The sequence below is a fragment of the Dromiciops gliroides genome, chromosome 3 (genome assembly GCF_019393635.1).
Source record: "Dromiciops gliroides isolate mDroGli1 chromosome 3, mDroGli1.pri, whole genome shotgun sequence".
In the NCBI taxonomy this organism is placed as follows: domain Eukaryota; kingdom Metazoa; phylum Chordata; class Mammalia; order Microbiotheria; family Microbiotheriidae; genus Dromiciops; species Dromiciops gliroides.
Window position 1 is genome coordinate 20,579,493 of NC_057863.1, and position 17,643 is coordinate 20,597,135.

Here is a 17,643-nt window from a genome sequence, read left to right on the forward strand (position 1 = left end):
AATCAAAAGTGTTCTGAATTCACTCAGAGTAATAGTATCAGTTCAGAGGTTACATAGGATTTCTATGCTATTACATATACATTTTGAAATTAATGGTATGGGTTTATTTTCATAGAGATTTTCATGCTTTTGAGATTGTGTCATGCTTAGTTTTTAAAACAAGGAGAATATTTGTAAAAGCTTTTTATAGTCATGTGATCAAGTTTATATTTTATAGTACTCTTATTAATATTAAGTTCATGCTCATTTAGATTTCCTTAGTTTGAATTTCACTGTCTTTTATTGTTCCACGTGTATTTTCTTCTATTCATTCATCTATCTAATTTTGAAACATGGTTTTGATTTCATAATACAATGTTAATTCTAGGAGTATTGTGCTCCCATATTCTGAGTTGTTTGTTTTTGTTATTTTTTCTCAACTGATTATTTGATCAAACTCTTTAAAGCATTTCCCTGGCAAATTGTTTGCCATGGCAAGTGTAAATTGATTCTAGAAGTATTATTTTTGATAAGCATATTCCAAAAAAAAAAAAAGAGGGGAACATTTGTAAAAGTTTTCTTTGAGATTGTGTTGTGCTTTAACTTGTATTTAAATATGTTCAGAATTTTCAAAAAAAGTAATTGTATACTAAGTTTAAAAAAAGGGGTATTATTTGAAATTGTTGCATAATTATATATTGTTCTGAGTTAAGATGTATTCACATTTTTTGCAATCATTTATTATCCTCAATTTTTAAATCCATATGAGACTTGGATTATGGGAACTTATCATTTAAGACATTAATTGCCTTTATTCTGAGTTATCAGATGCCAGTTGGCCAAGATGCCATCCAGTCACAAGAGGAATACATGCAAGAGCAGACACTGAACTGTCACATGAGGGGAGACATGCATGAAGTCAAGGTATGGCCGAGGGAACGGCTTTTGACAAATGTTGAGGTTGGATTCTCTTGGTTTAATATTTTATTTTATTTTTCCCCACAATATTGTACAGATGGCTGGAAGTATCCATCCCACCCATCTCACTCCTACATCTGGCTTCTATGCTCCCTCCTATATGCCTGATGCCATGGACATCTCAATCCCATGCATCTGATTAAGTCTGACTCAGTTTCCTCCAATGTGTTCAGTGGCATGGACATATATTCCATCCACCTATTTTAAGCCTGGCATACTGCATGGACAGTACATATTGCTCAAGTGTGGGAATACTCATATCCCATCATTTCTCTGTTCTTTTATGGTAACCCCCATAATTATCTCAGGTGTCATGATAAATACAGTGTTGAATTTGGCCTTGACACCTGTTACCAATTATATTAGATTTTTTAATTTCTCATAATGGCATGAGGATAATTAGGCAGATGATGCAAAAAGTGATGAAACAAAGATAAAAATTATTTTTAAAAATTAATATCACAGCAATTGTCTTCTCAAATACCCTCCATAAGGGGGGACTATAGTAATATTATAATTTTAAAGAATGTTTCAATTTTTGTTTTATTATATGTTTCATGTGTAACAACTAAGATTATGAATTCCCTTAGACATGTTTTTGAGAACTTTCATTGTTTGATTTGATTATTGACAAAGCTATTTTAAAGTTGTGTTAAGCTCAATTTTGTAGGAAATTTCCTGGCTGATTACCAGTATCCACACCTCAACCCCTGAAAAGACTTCCATTCCACGACTACACCTAGAGGACATCTGAGAAAAGACTTTCAGAGACTTTAAATGAACAGTTTTGATTTGTTGTTTTTGTTGTTTTTTTTCTCTTTCTGTTATAATATATACCATCTGTAACATGTATTCTCTGCAGAGGCCCTCCCTTTGCAAGACTAATGTCAAAGCGTCGGTTCATGAGGACAAAAAAAAATCGCCCCTCTGGACAAAACTTTCCTCTCTTCCTTTTCTATATTGTTGTTCACATATTATTGGTTAGCAATAGTTATTATATTCTTTTTACTGTTCCGTCAAGGAAACATTTTGTTTCTTGAGGAACAACAGGGGGGACTGTAACGATTGGAATAACGCCACCTGCTGGATACTTACTGTAGAAGAGTTCTGCCCATGAAGCGAAGGTCTTTGAGGGCAAGACCAGGAGTCAGGAAGTGACGCGGGCTAGTGGGAGGAGGAAGGAAGAGACTGGCGCTCAGTCTCGTGCTCTTTCCTTTGGACTCTGGTGGAGAGCGGAGCTAGAAATGTGCTCTCCCTTTAATAGATAGGAATCTAGGCCTTTCTCTCTCTTTACCAAATTCTTATTCTCCTTAATAAATGCTTAAAAGTCTAACTCTTGCTAAAGCTTATAATTTATTGGCGACCACTCATTAGATATTTTAGACAGTTTAGCTAGAATTTTAGCCTTAACACTCATCTGTGTGATACTGGGCAAGTCACTTATTGCTATTTGCCTCCATTCCTCACCCATAAGATGAGCTGGAAAAGAAAATGGCAAACCACTTTAGTATTTTTGTTCGTAGATGATTCACCTACTGATTCATTTCTTCATTCACTAAGCATCAAGGGCTGTATTCTATTCATAGACCCCCCCAAAAAAAAGACTTTTGAATTGGAGGGAAGGAGAGGGGCTTTCTCTTCCCAAGTATGGTCCACCTAGACAAGATGGAAGCCCATGATTAGCCCTATCATCCATAGTCAGGGGATCTCTTGGCAACAGTTATGTCTTTGCTCCTTTGGAGTCTTTAGAGTCAAAGTTATATGTCTCATTTCACAAATTCTCTTTCTCTTGCTTCTTTCTCTGACTTTGTGACACTCTTGTGGGATGAACTGAGCTTCGGGAGGAAGAAAATCCAAATCTCCCTTTACTCTAACTGATATTGGCTTTGCCTACATTGTTATACTAAGGAGCATAGAAGAAGCTGGTGAGCAAGGAGTTGGGAAGCAAAAAAGGGAAAGCCAGATAGAAAACCAGGTGGGGAGAACATGAAAACTTGTTATAATTACATACTTCCCTTTTTTTTGAGGCTGGGTTCACACAGCTAGTAAGTGTTAAGTGTCCGAGCCCAGATTTGAACTCAGGTCATCCTGACTCCAGATTCCTAATGAGCAATTGAGTCACCTGGGAAATGTCATATAAAAGATATCCTCAAATCAACATTTTAAGACAAATTCAACCAGGTTGGTGGGTGGGGTGGGGTGGGCTGGTATTGTGGTGGAAAGGACACAAGATCCCATGTTGGGGGAAATTCGTAGATTCTCTTTGTATCCCCTGGGGCTTAGCACAATTTATGACACACAGTAGATACTGAATAAATGCTTGTTGACTGAATAATTCACTTCCTTGTTGTTCAGTCAATTTTCAGTTGTATCCAAATCTGGCTCAACCCCATTCATTTTTATTTTTATTTTTGGCAAAAATAAATAAAAATGTAATAAGCTCCTATCATATCAGGTACAATGCAAGGTACTGAGGACACAAAGGCAAAATGCAAAATGGTCCCCACCCTTTGGAGCTTACATAAATTTCAGCTTGGTGAAATGGAAGGAATGTTGGATTTGGGTTCAGAGTCAAAAGAATTTGGGTTCAAATCACTTCATGTCTCTGGGTCTCATTTTTCCTCATCTGTAAAATGAGAGGACTGAATTAGATGGCCTCTGAGATCTTTTCCCATTCTGATTCTATAATTCTATACAAACATATAAGTATCAACTTAGGTAGCATAATTGCTAGAGTGTTAGACTTGCTATCAGGTAGACCTGAATTCAAATCTTGCCTTAGACATTTATTGAAAGATAGTTACTGTGGAAGCACAGGAAAGTAACATAACTTGTCTGAACTTGAGTTGCCTTATCTGTAAAATGGGATAACAGTAATAGCACCTACCTCACTAGATTTTTGTGAGGATGAAATGAGAGAACAATTGTAATTGATTGTCATCGAGTTGTTTCAGTCATATCCAACTGTTTGTGACCCATTTGGGGGTTTTCTTGGCAAAGATACTGGAGTAGTTTGCCATTTCCTTTTCCGGTTCATTTCTTTTTTTTACAGATGAGGAACTGAGGCAAATAGGGTTAAGTGACTTGCCCAGGGTCACACAACTAGTAAGTGTCTGAGGTTGGATTTGAATTTATGAAGATGAATCTTCCTCATTCCAAGCCTAGTACTCTATCCTCTGCACCTAGCTGCCCCAATAATTGTAAAGTGCTTTACAAAACTTAATGTGTTATGTTACTTATTGCTATTATACACAACAATATACAAAGTAGATACAAGGTAATTTTGCTTCCAGGACTCACTATTCGAGGTACAGCATGGCCCAGGGGCTGATTGGGCTTCTTCTCAGCCTGCCATGGCCGCTTTCTCTTTTTCAATACAAGGCAATTTTGAGGGAGTACTAGAAGGATCAGGAAAAGCCTAATATGGGAAGATGTGACTGAGCTGGGCTTTGAAGGAAGCTCGAAAGTGAATGAATAGAAATGAATAGAAAAATGAATGACAGCTCACAGCCAGGGTTCCAAAGTTTAGCTATGTATCCTAAAAGCCAGAGCATCTCTTCTTGAACCCAAGATGTGGTTCTCAACAACCAGAATCACTTACCAGAATCTTGGACCCTACACCTAATTCCTCGTTGGTCTAGAACACAAAGATACTCCCAACAGATCCAGAGTATGTATGTATGTTCAAGAAAGGAGTTGATACATTTCGGAGCTTTCTTCAGTCCCCCTCTCTACCCCTCCCCATTTTGTGATCAGCCAGAGAGAATGGCTTCCATGCACTTCTGAAGTCACACTGAAGTCCCCAAAGACACAGAACAGCTCGACAGACAACTGTGCTTCCTGACAGCTGTGCTCTGTGTCTATTCCTCTAGAGGCCCGGGGCCTCGGTTGCCCTTTTCCTGACTTTGAAGGAATAAGCCATCAATCTCCGGTTAGGGTTGAGATTTGAGGAAGGAAAAGGAAACAGATGGGGAGGGACATTTCTGGTGATTGGATCCAGGGGGCTCATGAGACATGATGATAAACAACCAGTTCTCTCTCTCTCTCATAGACACACACACACATACATGCACTAATCTCTGTCTCTTTTTTGTCTGTCTCCTGTCACTCTGTCTTTGTTTCTCTGTCTCTGTCTTTGTTTCTCTCTCTGTGTCTCTGTCTCTCTCTGTCTCTGTCTCTCTCTGTCTCTGTCTCTGTCTCTCTCTCTCTCTCTCTCTCTCTCTCTCTCTCTCTCACACACACACACACACACGATCTCTGTCTCTTTTTTGTCTGTCGCCCTATCTATCTTTCTCTGTCTCTGTCTCTCTCACATACACACAGATAAGCATTCTCACTTTCTCTCTTCCTTTCTCTGTCTCTGTCTACATCTTTCTCTATCTCCTTTTTGTCTGTCTCCTGTCTCTCTGTCTGTCTCTCTGCCTTTGTCTCTGTCTGTGTCTGTCTGTCTGTCTGTCTCTGACTCTCTCTCTCTCTCTCTCTCTCTCTCTCTCTCTCTCTCTCTCTCACACACACACACACACACACACACACACACGTACCCTATTTCTCTGTCTCTTTTTTGTCTCAGTCTCCCTATCTCTCTCTTTGTCTATATCTCACAAACACACATACAATCACTCTCACTTTCTCTCTTCCTTTCTCTGTCTCTGTCTCCATCTTTCTGTCTCCTTTTTTTCTGTCTCTGTCTCTCTGTCTCTGTCTGTCTCCCTCTCCCTCCCTCCCTGCCCCACACAAGAACATAAACATACATATGTAAACCCTCTCTCCTTGACTCTCTTTCTCTGTCTCTCTCTGTCTCTTTCTCTTTGTCTTTGTCCTCCTGTCTCTTCCTCCGTCTCTCTCAGACACACATACACTCCAACTGGGCCAATAGTAAGTTTACCAGTAAAGTGAATGTTGCCTCAGGGGCCCCTGTAGAGGCTGGGCTAGATAGATATCACTCTGGAGGTAACCCCTGAGCTTTTACTGCAAGGGAAATTCCTGACCCCTTTCCTAAATCTAATCAGCCAATTCCTGCTGCCAGAGGAGGCCAGGAAGGAGTCTGCCTTTGATTCTCTGAGTCCCCTGATAAGTGCGCCGTGCTTCACCAAATGGGCATTGCCAAATCTACTCTCTCCTGGGAGTGTCTTCTGGCTGTCTGCTTATCTTAGAGCCACACACCAGCCTGGGGAGCCATTCACTGATGGGGAATAAACTAAGTGCTCATTCTGGTTCATTTTTTTGCAATACAACACCCTCTTCCCCCACTTCAGGCCCTTTTAATTTTTTATTCACACTAGTGGAGCACCACAATCACCCCCCCAAAACTTGGGGAGATGCTGAGGCAAAGCCCCATGGCTGAACACCACCTTTACACCCAGCTCCCATGAACACCAGACCCTTCTTTCATGGGAGGCACTTCACCTAGGACCTCCCACCATGTGGTAGATATCTACCATTGCTTAGCTCCATTGGCATTCACACCTGGGCAGCACCAAGGGGTATTTGTCCTGATCATTCCTGGCAAAGCTGACAGGAATTCATCAAGTATTCACTGAGTGCCTACTATGTGCGATCTTTCCTCACCACCACCTTTGATTCATACTGGCTGTGTGACCATGGGTAAATCATTTCACCTCTCACTTTCTAAAACAACTTTCTAAAATGAGTTGCCAACAGCATTAGGAGAAGAAGTTCCCCCTCTGGGAGTCCCTTAACCCATGAAAATCTCAGGAATGGAAACCCCATCTCCTCCAGAAGTTCAATCCCTTTGCTGGGTGCTGGTGATGGAAGAATAACACGGTCCCTGCTCTCAAATAGTTTGGAAAGGGTACAGGTTATAAAATTATACCATTAAGTGTAATTAAAAAGTGAAAGGGAGAGCTGACAAAGGGGGTTGGTAGGAGAATGTTTATGTCTGAGGGAACAAGACGGACACCAAGCAGAAGTGGTATCTGGGCCAAAGGTCAAAGTTTAAAAACCAGATTCTGGAGCTGGGAAAAGGGAGTAAACATCAAGTGGCACCCAGAAATGGGGACCAACAAGCCTTCAGGAACACACCCAGAAGAAGCAGGAAGTAATAGAAGGTCAAGTTCAAGGAACAGTCAGTGGTCTGTTCTACATAAACCAACAAGCATTTATTGAGCCCCTACTACTAACAATAACAGCATTTATGGAGCACTTTAAGACTGGCAAATTGCTTTACAAATACTGTCTAATTTACATCTCACAACAAATCTGGGAAGTAGGTACCATTATTATCCTTATCATAAGGAAACCAGGGCAGGTGGAAGCTAAGTGACTTGTCCAAAGCTAAACATCCAGTAAGTGCCTGAAGCTGGATTGGAACTCAGGTCTATCTGAGTCCATGTTCAACACTCTGTCTCCCTTACCATCTAGTTGCCATTACACTGTGCCAAGAGCCAGGGGGAAGAAAGAAAAGCAAAAGCACAATCCCTGGCCTCAGGGAGCTTATATTCTAATGAGGGGAAAAGGGTAAGAGCCTGGAAAGGTAGGGAAGGGCCAAATTGTGAGAAGACTTCCAAGTCACACAAAGGATGCTATATTTAGTTCTGGAGGTAATTGAGAACCACTGGAATTTATTCATCAAGGACATGCCATGGTTAGACCTACACTTTATTTTTTTAAATAATGAACATTTTTATTTAAAGTTTTGAGTTCCAAATTCTATCCCTCCTCTCCCCACTCCCTGAGGTGATAAGCAATCAGATATAGGTTATACATGTGCAGTTATGAAAAACATGACCACATTAGTCATTTTGTATAAGAAAACTTGAATAAAAGAAAAAAATGAAAGAAAATAAAAAATAGCATGCTTCAGTCAATATCAGTTCTTTCTTTGGAGGTGGATAGTATATTTCATCAATAGTCCCTTGCGATTGTTTTGGATCATTGTATTGCTGAGAATACTTAAGTAATTCACAGTTCTTCATCAATATTGTTGTCACTGTACACAACATTCTCGTGGTTCTGCTCACTTCACTATACATCAGTTTATATGAGTCTTTCCAGACCTTTCTGAAATCATCCTGCTTGTCATTTCTTATAGCACAATAATATTCCATCACCATCATATACCACAGCTTGTTTAACCATTCCCCAACTGATGGGCATTCCTTTGATTCCCAATTCTTAGCCATCACAAAAAGAGCTGCTATAAATATTTTTGCACAGAGAGGTCTTTTTCTCTTTTTAGGGATGTCTTTGGGATATAATCCTAGTAGTGGTATTGCTGTATCATAGGGTATGCACAGTTCTATAGCCCTTTGGGCATAGTTCCAAATTGTTCTCCAGAATGGTTGGATCTTTTCACAACTCCACCAACAGTGGATTAGTGTCCCAGCTTCCCCACATGCCCTCCAACATCCAATATTTTCCATTTTTGCTATATCTGCCACTATGATAGGTGTGAAGTGATACCTCAGAGTTGTTTTGATTTTCATTTCTCTGATCAAAAGTTATCTAGAGCATTTTTTCATATGATTGTAGATAGCTTTAATTTCTTTGTCTGAAAACTGCCCCCCCCACCAAAAAAAGAAAAAAATGCCTATTCATATCCTTTCACCATTTATCAATTGGGGAATGACTTGTATTTTTACAAATTTGACTTAGTTCTCCATATAATTGAGAAATGAGACCTTTATCAGAGATATTTGTTTCAAAAATTCTTTCCCAGTTTTCAGCTTTCCTTGTAATCTTAGTTGCATTAGTTTTGTTTGTGTAAAACCTTTTTAGTTTTATATAATCAAAATGATCTATTTTATATATTTTTTGCTCTCTATATCTTCTTTGGTTCTAAATTTTTTCCTCTGCCCATAAATCTGACAGATAAACAATTCCAATTTCATTGTTTTTAATAAGAAAATTGGCCTGCACCTTAGGAAGAGTATTTCTGGCGTATCACAGAGGACAGATTAGAAAGAGAATGACTGGTAACAAAGAGACCAATTAAGAAGTTATTGCAATAGTCCAAATGAGAGGTGATAAGGACCTAAAGTGGGGCAGTGACAGAGTGAGCCAAGAGAAAATAGATGAGACAGGTGCCAGGGAAGAGAGAATCACCAGGACTTGGTGCCTGCTTAGATATGAGGGGGTGAATGAAAGGAAAGAGGATTTACCAATCTGTGAGCTTGGGTGATTTGCAGGATCATGATCTCAACAAAAATAGGAGAAAAGGGGAGAAGGAAGAAAGGAAATGACAAGTCCAAGATGATGGAGGAAATGGAGCTAAGGGTAATAGTACATCATCAGTAGGGTGAAGGAAGTCATGGAAATTGAAAAATACTTAGGGGAAAGGAATAAGAGTATTAATCTGGGGGCAGGGGTGGGGAGAGAGTCTGTTAAAGAGCAGTCAGACAGTTTGGATGAGGAACAGGTAAGGACACCATTACAGAGGCCACCAAGGGAGAGAATATTTAGGTTAAGGGTGTCCTGTTTAGAGTCATTAATGGTATAAAGATCAAGGATAATGAGACTTTAGAAAAACTGATCAGATGAAAAGATAATCAGACATGTGACACTTACCAGCTGTGTGACCCTGGACAAGTCACTTAACCCTCATTGCCCTTTAAAAAAAAAGAAGAAAAAAGAAAAAAAGGGAAAAAAAGAAAAGATCAATGTGTCATTTTTGTCTTTGTATCCCTGAGGCTTAGTACAGTATGTGGCACAGAGTAGGCATATAATAGTCACAACCTCTATTTGCCTCGGTTTCCTCATTAATAAAATGAGGATAATAACAGAACGTACATGTGAGGATCAGATGAAATATGTAAAGTGCTTAGCCCAGTGCCTGGCACATAATAGGTGATGCATCCCTGTTAGCTAAGCTGATAGTTTAGCTGTTATTATTGTCGATGGTTGAATTAGAAGTAGCAGATATTTGTTGCAAGAAATATCTCACGTAGCAACACAAGCGTCCTCAATAGTATATAAACTCCTTGAGAGCAGGTATTTTCTTGGTATTTTTATCTTGGTAGTCTCAGTACCCTGGACAGGGATTGGCCTATAGTAGCAATGTAAGAAATGCCTCTCACTGATTGACTGATTTATTGGTAACCTGTTAAGCGAAGAGCTTCAACTCAATGGCTGAATCGGGAGCCAGATTCCAAGAGGTTGAGAAGGGAGTGATAAGTAAAGGAGTACTGGCGGTGAGGGGATCATAGGATACAGGACTATAAGGCCTTGAAGGCAAATTGGTTTGGTTTGTGGGACTTTTCTGGATTCCTTAGGAAAGACCTTATTGGGTTGGTTCATTATCAATATTGAAGCCCCCAGGAGAGGCAAAGGTAAAGCGAAAGACTGTGGGCCAAATCCTGAACTCCTTAAAGAAGGGAAGAGAAGGGCTTGGTTTCTGGGAGGTGAGAGCAACAAGGACATAGAGAGAGTGAATAGAGATAGATGAAAGTTGGTGGCAGTCGTGGAGGGGAGGAGTGAGGAGAGTATGCAGGCTCCTCCTCCTGATCCAGGGGGTTGTACAACAGGAAAAGGAGTGCCCAGCTCTCAAGCAGATGTCAAGTGATGGGCTGCCTTCCAGAAGAATATAGGCTTCTATGAGGACCAGAAGATGGAATGAGTGTGAAAAGAAGATGTTGAATGTTGAAACCTCCCACTCCTCCCAGGCTCAAGAGAACATGCAGTGCCATCCTCCAGTCTGTCCCTGTTCCCAAACACGTCAGGACTTAAAGTATGACCTAAAAGGCAGATGGTTAAATCTTGGAGAAGGAGATAACAAGTCGGATGATAGACTAAGGATTTCAAAGTCTATACAAGGACTAAGACATCTCATCTACCCTGATAAGATGAAATAATCCAATAGGCTGAGTCATCTTGGCAAGTGATATAGTAGTTAGGGAACATACTTGAGTCAGGAAGACCTGAGTTCAAGTTCTACTTGATAGATGTTGTTTGTGTGATCCTAGACACATCATTTAACCTTTCAGTATCCCCAGGCAGTTTTTTAAGATATGGCTGTGTCTTAAATCCCTTTGGCAATTTAAAGACCCCACTTCTCACCCCAAAATGCCTTTTTTTAAATCCTAAAACAAAATATAAAGGATTACAAAAACCCATTTCTGCTGAAATATGCTTATCCAGATTAAAAAAAAAAACAACTCATAGACCCAAAGTTAAGAAGCCCTGATTTAAGACTCTATTTTTTTTTTTGCGGGGCAATGGGGGTTAAGCGACTTGCCCAGGGTCACACAGCTAGTAAGTGTCAAGTGTCTGAGGCTGGATTTGAACTCAGGTACTCCTGAATCCAGGGCCAGCACTTTAACCACTGCACCATCTAGGTGCCCCTAAGACTGTAAATTGAAAGATGGTTGATAATATGCAATCAGTAGAAGAAGGTTCTCATGGAGAACTCTATGTACCAATGAAATCTCAGGTCTGTTCATAAAAATGTTACCTTACAGGTTCACAAAATCAACTCCACAAGTGCAAGATGGGGACAGCTAGGTGGCACAGTGGATAAAGCACCAGCCCTGGATTCAGGAAGACCTGAGTTCAAATCTGGCCTCAGACACTTGACACTTACTAGCTGTGTACCCCTGGGCAAGTCACCTAACCCTCATTGCCCTAAAAACAGACACTAGCTGTGTGACCCCGGGTAAATAACACTATTTTCCTTAGTTTCCTCATCAAAATGGAGAAGAAAATAGCAAACTGCTCCAGTAACTTTGCCAAGAAAACCCAAATGGGGTCATGAAGTTGGACACAACTGAAATGACTAACGTCTTCGTGAACCAAATCCAGTTGATTAGATTCTAACAAAGACACACAAAGTCACACACTCAGCCAGGGAAACGATAGATCCCAAAACACTGAAAAAGTTTCTACACATCCCTTGATGCTGCTTTAGTTTCCACGTATGAAATCACATCCCTTCTTACCCTATAATCAATTGTCTCACCTAGGATAGTCTGATGACTATGATGAAAAGCACCACTCAGAGGCTCTTATTCAAGATCCAACCTTTATCTAAGAATTGGCAGGAGTAAATCCTATGACCACAGAGGGTAATTTTTAATTTTTTTTTTACTGTGAACTTCACTTTTGTTTAGAGGAATGCGTCCTGGCCTTTGATTTCATCAATGTATCAGTGTAAAAATTTTCTCCACCAGGCAAATGAACAACCGGACTCCAACTTTTTTTAAAGTTAAGTCTTAGAGACTTACCTGGGGCATCAATAGGTTAAATGATTTACTCCACGGTCACACAATGATAATATTTAGTACTAATCTACCTCTCTACCAAGCCAGGCAGAGAAGTAATGGTAAAGGTCACAAGCATTTGTTAAGTCCTTACTCGTGTTCCAAGCACTGTGCTAAATGCCAGAGATGCAAAGAAAAGCAAAAGACAATCCAGGCTCTAAAGGAGCTCATAGTCTTATTGGATAGACAGCATGAAAACAACTATGGACAAATGAGCTATGGACAGGATCAACTGAAGATAACCACGGAGGGAAGGCACTAGCAATAGGAGATTCTGGGAAAAGCTTCTTGTAGAAGGTAAAATTTTAAGTGAGACTTGAAGAAAATGAGGGAAGTTGGGAGGAAGCAAAGACAAGTAGGGAGAGAATTTTGGGTATTCCAGAGAGCAAGTGAATATGCAGTCCAGAGATGGAGTGTATTGTGCAAAGACCAGCAGGGAGGCCCAAAGTCACTGGATCTTAGACTCTATGGAGGGAAGCCTAGAATGGTAGGAAATAGCAGGGTCAGGAAGGGCTTTAAAAGTCAGAGAATTTTGTGTTTGATCCTGAAAGTCACTTTGGTTGATTGAACAAGGATGGGATATGGACAAACTCATACTTCAGGAAGATCACTTTTATAGCTGAGTGGAGGAGAATAGACTGGAGACTTAAAGGAATGACATTAGCCAAAAGGCTATTATAATAATCAAGAAATAACAGGATGGGGGCCTGTATTAGGGTGGTATTGTCAGAGGAAAGAAGAGGGCACATATGGAAGATGTATAATGGGTAGGATCAACAAATGTTGGCAATAGATTGGATATGAGGGGATGAAAGAGAGGCAGGGCAAATCATTGAATCAGAGAGAATGACACCTGGGTTGGGAGTCTGGGCATTTGGGAAGATGGTACTGTCCTCAACAGTTATAGAGAAGCTAGGAAGAGAAAGGGTTTGAAGAGAAGATAAAGAGTTCCATTTCAGACATGCTGAGAGACTTTGAATTCAAGATGTCCAATAGGCTGTTGGTAATAAAGGATTCAGGAAAAAGACTAGCGCTGGATAAAGAGATATGCAAGTCATCTGAAAAAACGTGATCATGGAATCCATGGGGTCTGATGAGATCACCAAATGAAATAGTATAAAGGTATGGAAAATAGGGCCCAAGCCAGAACCCTGAGAGAGGTCTGGGTTCAAATCCTGCCTCTGACCCTTCTTGTATGTGTGATGACAGGAAATCTGCTGAACCTTTCTGAGCAACATGGGGGTGATAAAAATATAGCATTTAACCTCACAGAACCACTATCAAGATCAAATGAGATACCACACATAAAGTATGTGGCAATACTCTTAATGGTGATCTATAATAGACAGTCATTATCATTAGAGTGGGAGCTATGCATGTTCTCTTCCCTTAGTGTTCATGACAATCTTTGTTCTTTCTTTTCTAATGCCCCCTTCCCTGGAAGGGCTTAATGAATGAAGCCAGACTAGGAAGACTACTCCCAACATCCTCCCTCTTGAGGATTGTAACTATGCAGCTCTGGAAGACAAATGAAAAAGCAATTAGGTGGTAAACCAAAGACCAGTCTAGGCTATTCACATATAAAATCAAATTGTACTCTTTCTTTTTTTTGGGGGGGGGGGTTACACTATTATCTTATTTTATTTTATTTTATTTTATTATTTTCCAGTTATATATTACATATAAGGATAGTTTTCAACATTTGTTTTCACTTGATTTTTAGTTCCAAATTTTTCTTTTCTCCCACCCTCCCTCCCCTTCCTCCTCCCCAAGGTGGAAAGCAGTCTGATATAGTTTGTATATATCAAATTGTACTCTTTCAAAGCAGAATTATAGATTTGTAAACTCTTCTTAAATTCATAGGGTCCTGGGAAGAAGAGCCAGAAGAGGCCTTAAAGGTAATCTCCAAATCCTTTCTTTTATCAATGGGGAAACTGAGGCCCAGAGAGTACAGTGTCTTGCTCAAGGTCACATAGAAAATAAGAACTGATATTTGAATCCAGATTCTCTGACACAAGCTCCATAGCCTATGTTACTCTCTCCCAATGAAACTGTCATGCACCTTTACAGAGCAGCCCTAACTTCATTTTTGTAGCCTTGTCTGTTGCTCAAGTGTTTAATAGCATATCCTTCTTTACCCAGTTTATGAAGCCAGTTGGCCCAATGCCAATTGGCCTATTGCTGGACCACAGAGATTGTCATTAGTTCTTTTCTCTGCAGGTTTAGTTACCATTTCCCCTTTGGATCTCTGCCTTCACAAAACCAACATGAGGAAACAAAAAGGAGTACAGTGTGGAGTCGAGATAAGGGGTCATGGAACTAGCTAGATTAGCTAGGATCCAAAGCAGACAACAAAACTGAAGAGTCTACTGAGTGATTGATCTGAAGCAAGATTTGTTCCCCAAGAGCCAATATTCAGTGAAATGAAAAGGATTCTGAGTTCCTAGGGTAGCTCCAAAGGCAATTTCATGTAGAGTCAACTCCAAAGATTTAGAAACTTTTGTAATTGATAAATGATTTCTACCAATTTAAAAAGTCAAAGGTGAGGGGCAGTTAGGTGGCTCAGTGGATAGAGCACCGTCCCTGGAGTCAGGAGTACCTGAGTTCAAATCCGGCCTCAGACACTTAACACTTACAAGCTGTGTGACCCTGGGCAAGTCACTTAACCCCAATTGCCTCCCTAAAAAAAAAAAAGTCAAAGGTGAGATAGGGTCAAAGCAGGTCCTATTGTTCAAAAACAGATGAATGAGGAAAGAATAAGCATCAGGTATCAGAAGATTTGTATTGTGCATTCCTAGTTTCAAAATCATTTTTGGGCAGACCATCTAATTATTCTGTTCCTCCCAACCCACCGAAATACCATGATCCTAAATGCCTTTGTAGGAAGACATCTAACCCTATTCAGTAGTAAAGTACTTTCATAGACATACATCTCTCCTTGCTATTCTTAGCACCAAATGTCAGAAAATGATCTGGGGAAAACATCAAGCTCTCTCTGATTCTCAGAGAGTTGACTGTCTCTATCCCTTTAAATTATTTCCAATGGTAGGTAGTATTACTCTTCTCATTAGTCTTGGGCTAATTTGTGTTGACTACCCAATAATTTTGTCTTGAACTCCATCCTGCTAGGGAAATTCTACTTTGTTATGTCACTGGCTGAGTGCTTCATTGATTTCACCTCTAACTCAAGGACATGTTGTATAAACTTTAATCAAAATGTAGGAAATTAGTAAAATAAATAATACCAAGGTCCATCCAGAGAAGGTTTCCTGCCTCCAAACTCACCACCCTTAGCACAATAATTGACACATAGTAGGTGTTTAATAAAGAATTGTTCCCTTCCTCCAAGATACCTTTCTCAGATCATCTCAGTCCACAAACATTTATTAAGTACCTACTATGTGCCAGGTGCTGTCCTAAGTGCTAAGGATGCAAAGAAAGTCAAAAGACAGTCCCTGTCCTCAAGGAACTTACAATCTAATCTGAGAGACAACATGCAAACAACTATGTACAAACAAGTTAAATACAAGATAAACTGGAGATAATTAACAGTTAGCCAATAAGCATTTGGCTATGTGCCAGACTAAGAAATTAGTATACAAAAAAAATGCAAATCCATTCCCTGTCTTGAGGGAGCTCACATTATGATAGGAGAGACAACATGGAAGTTGACTACATAAGTAAGTAACATGTAAGTTACTACACACAAACCAGGCAAGCCAAAACCTAAAAGCTCAGTCCTTTCCAATGTGCTCCTGTGAAAATCTGGCAAGGTTTTTTCTCCTCATAACAAGTCAACAAACATTTATTATATATTTGCTTATTAGGTGCCCAGCACTGTGATACACACTAAAAAGAAAGCCTTTGGAGAGAAGGTGTAATGGGAGGGGTCAATGTTCAGACCCATAATACAGGTACTCTTCTTCAGATCTCTACTAAGGCATAATGGGCTCTGCAGATAGATAGCATTAGGTGCTATTTGGCCACTGTCCCTGCTCCCCCATCACATCCTTTGTAATGGTGTATTTTTTTAAACAAAGCACACTCATGGAATTGGCATCAAAAAAGCAAGACTGAGGGATTGGTGCCTGGCTGGTGTGTGTGTGTGTGTGTGTGTGTGTGTGAGAGAGAGAGAGAGAGAGAGAGAGAGAGAGAGAGAGAGAGAGAGAGAGAGAGAGAGAGAGAGAGAAACCTGTATGCTCTTCCTCTCTCCTTGTGTAGTACTTCTGACCTAGCCCATTTACTCACTAGTGGGAAAAGTCCATCTCGTCTCTCTCCCCACTACCATTCTCTTTTTCCCCACCCCTACACTTCACTTTGGAGTATGAAAGGGGAAGAGATGCCAATTCCATGAGTGTGCTTTGTTTAAAAAAATACACCATTACCTTTGACCCTTTCTGACCTCATCTAACTCCTAAGCTTTGTGGACAAATTAGAGGGTGTGTGAGAGGCCCCCTTTCCTAGAAGACATAAGACTATGAAAAAGATTATTTTTGTCCCTGAATTAATCAATCTTTGTAAATAGCTGCTGCTTCATACTGAATGAGATTAGCTTCAAGCTACAGGAAATGGCCTTGTTCTGTTGTGATAAACACCAGAGGGAACCAAACTCAGAGAGCTTCGTAAGATGATCAGGAAAAGGGACACTATAGACAAGAGGAGACCTGGAGATCTGATTTTTCTCCATTCCTGGACCAGTGAGTATTTATACCCTAAAATAAAATAACTTTTTATAACAAAAACAAGCATTCAACCATTTACCACAGAGCATTATTTAGATGAGACAGTACCTGACCTTGGAGAATTTGCAGAGAAACATTACTTCCACAAGAAACCCATGCAACATGGAAGAAGGAAACTTAGCTCAACTCCAGGTATTTTCAATGGGTAACCTTGATTTGGCCTCAGTTTTCTTCTTTGTGAAATGTCAGGTTCTTAGGACCCTTCTAGCCCTGAGTCTAAGATTCCATGAAATGAAACTCAAGAGAAAATGTGACCAATAGATTAAAAATCTATGTATTTTAAATGCCAAAGAGACTTGGTGGTAACGAGTGCCAGAAGTGAGAGAGGGGGAAGACCTATGATGTCATTCCTCAGCCAATGTGCTTATGGAGAGTGCAGGGATCCAGCCCCACCCCCACAACCAGAGCCCCTTGTCAATGAGGCTTCTATTGGAATTTCTAAGTCATAGTGAGATTGGACAGTCATTCTGGAATTCACAATCAAGAAGGGTAGGTGGCCCAAATCTCACACCTGGTAGAGTCATAACAATTGTAAGAAGAAAAAGGAACCCAAAAAACCCCAGAAGTGCTTGGGGCAGTGGAAAGATTGCTGGATTTGGAAACAGGACATGAATTTGAATTCCACCTTGGCCATTCACTTAACCTGGGTGACCCCTGAGACTTCAATTCTCTGGCTCTCAGTTTTATGAGCTGTAAAATGGAGGGATTGGACTAGATAGAATCCAAGTTTC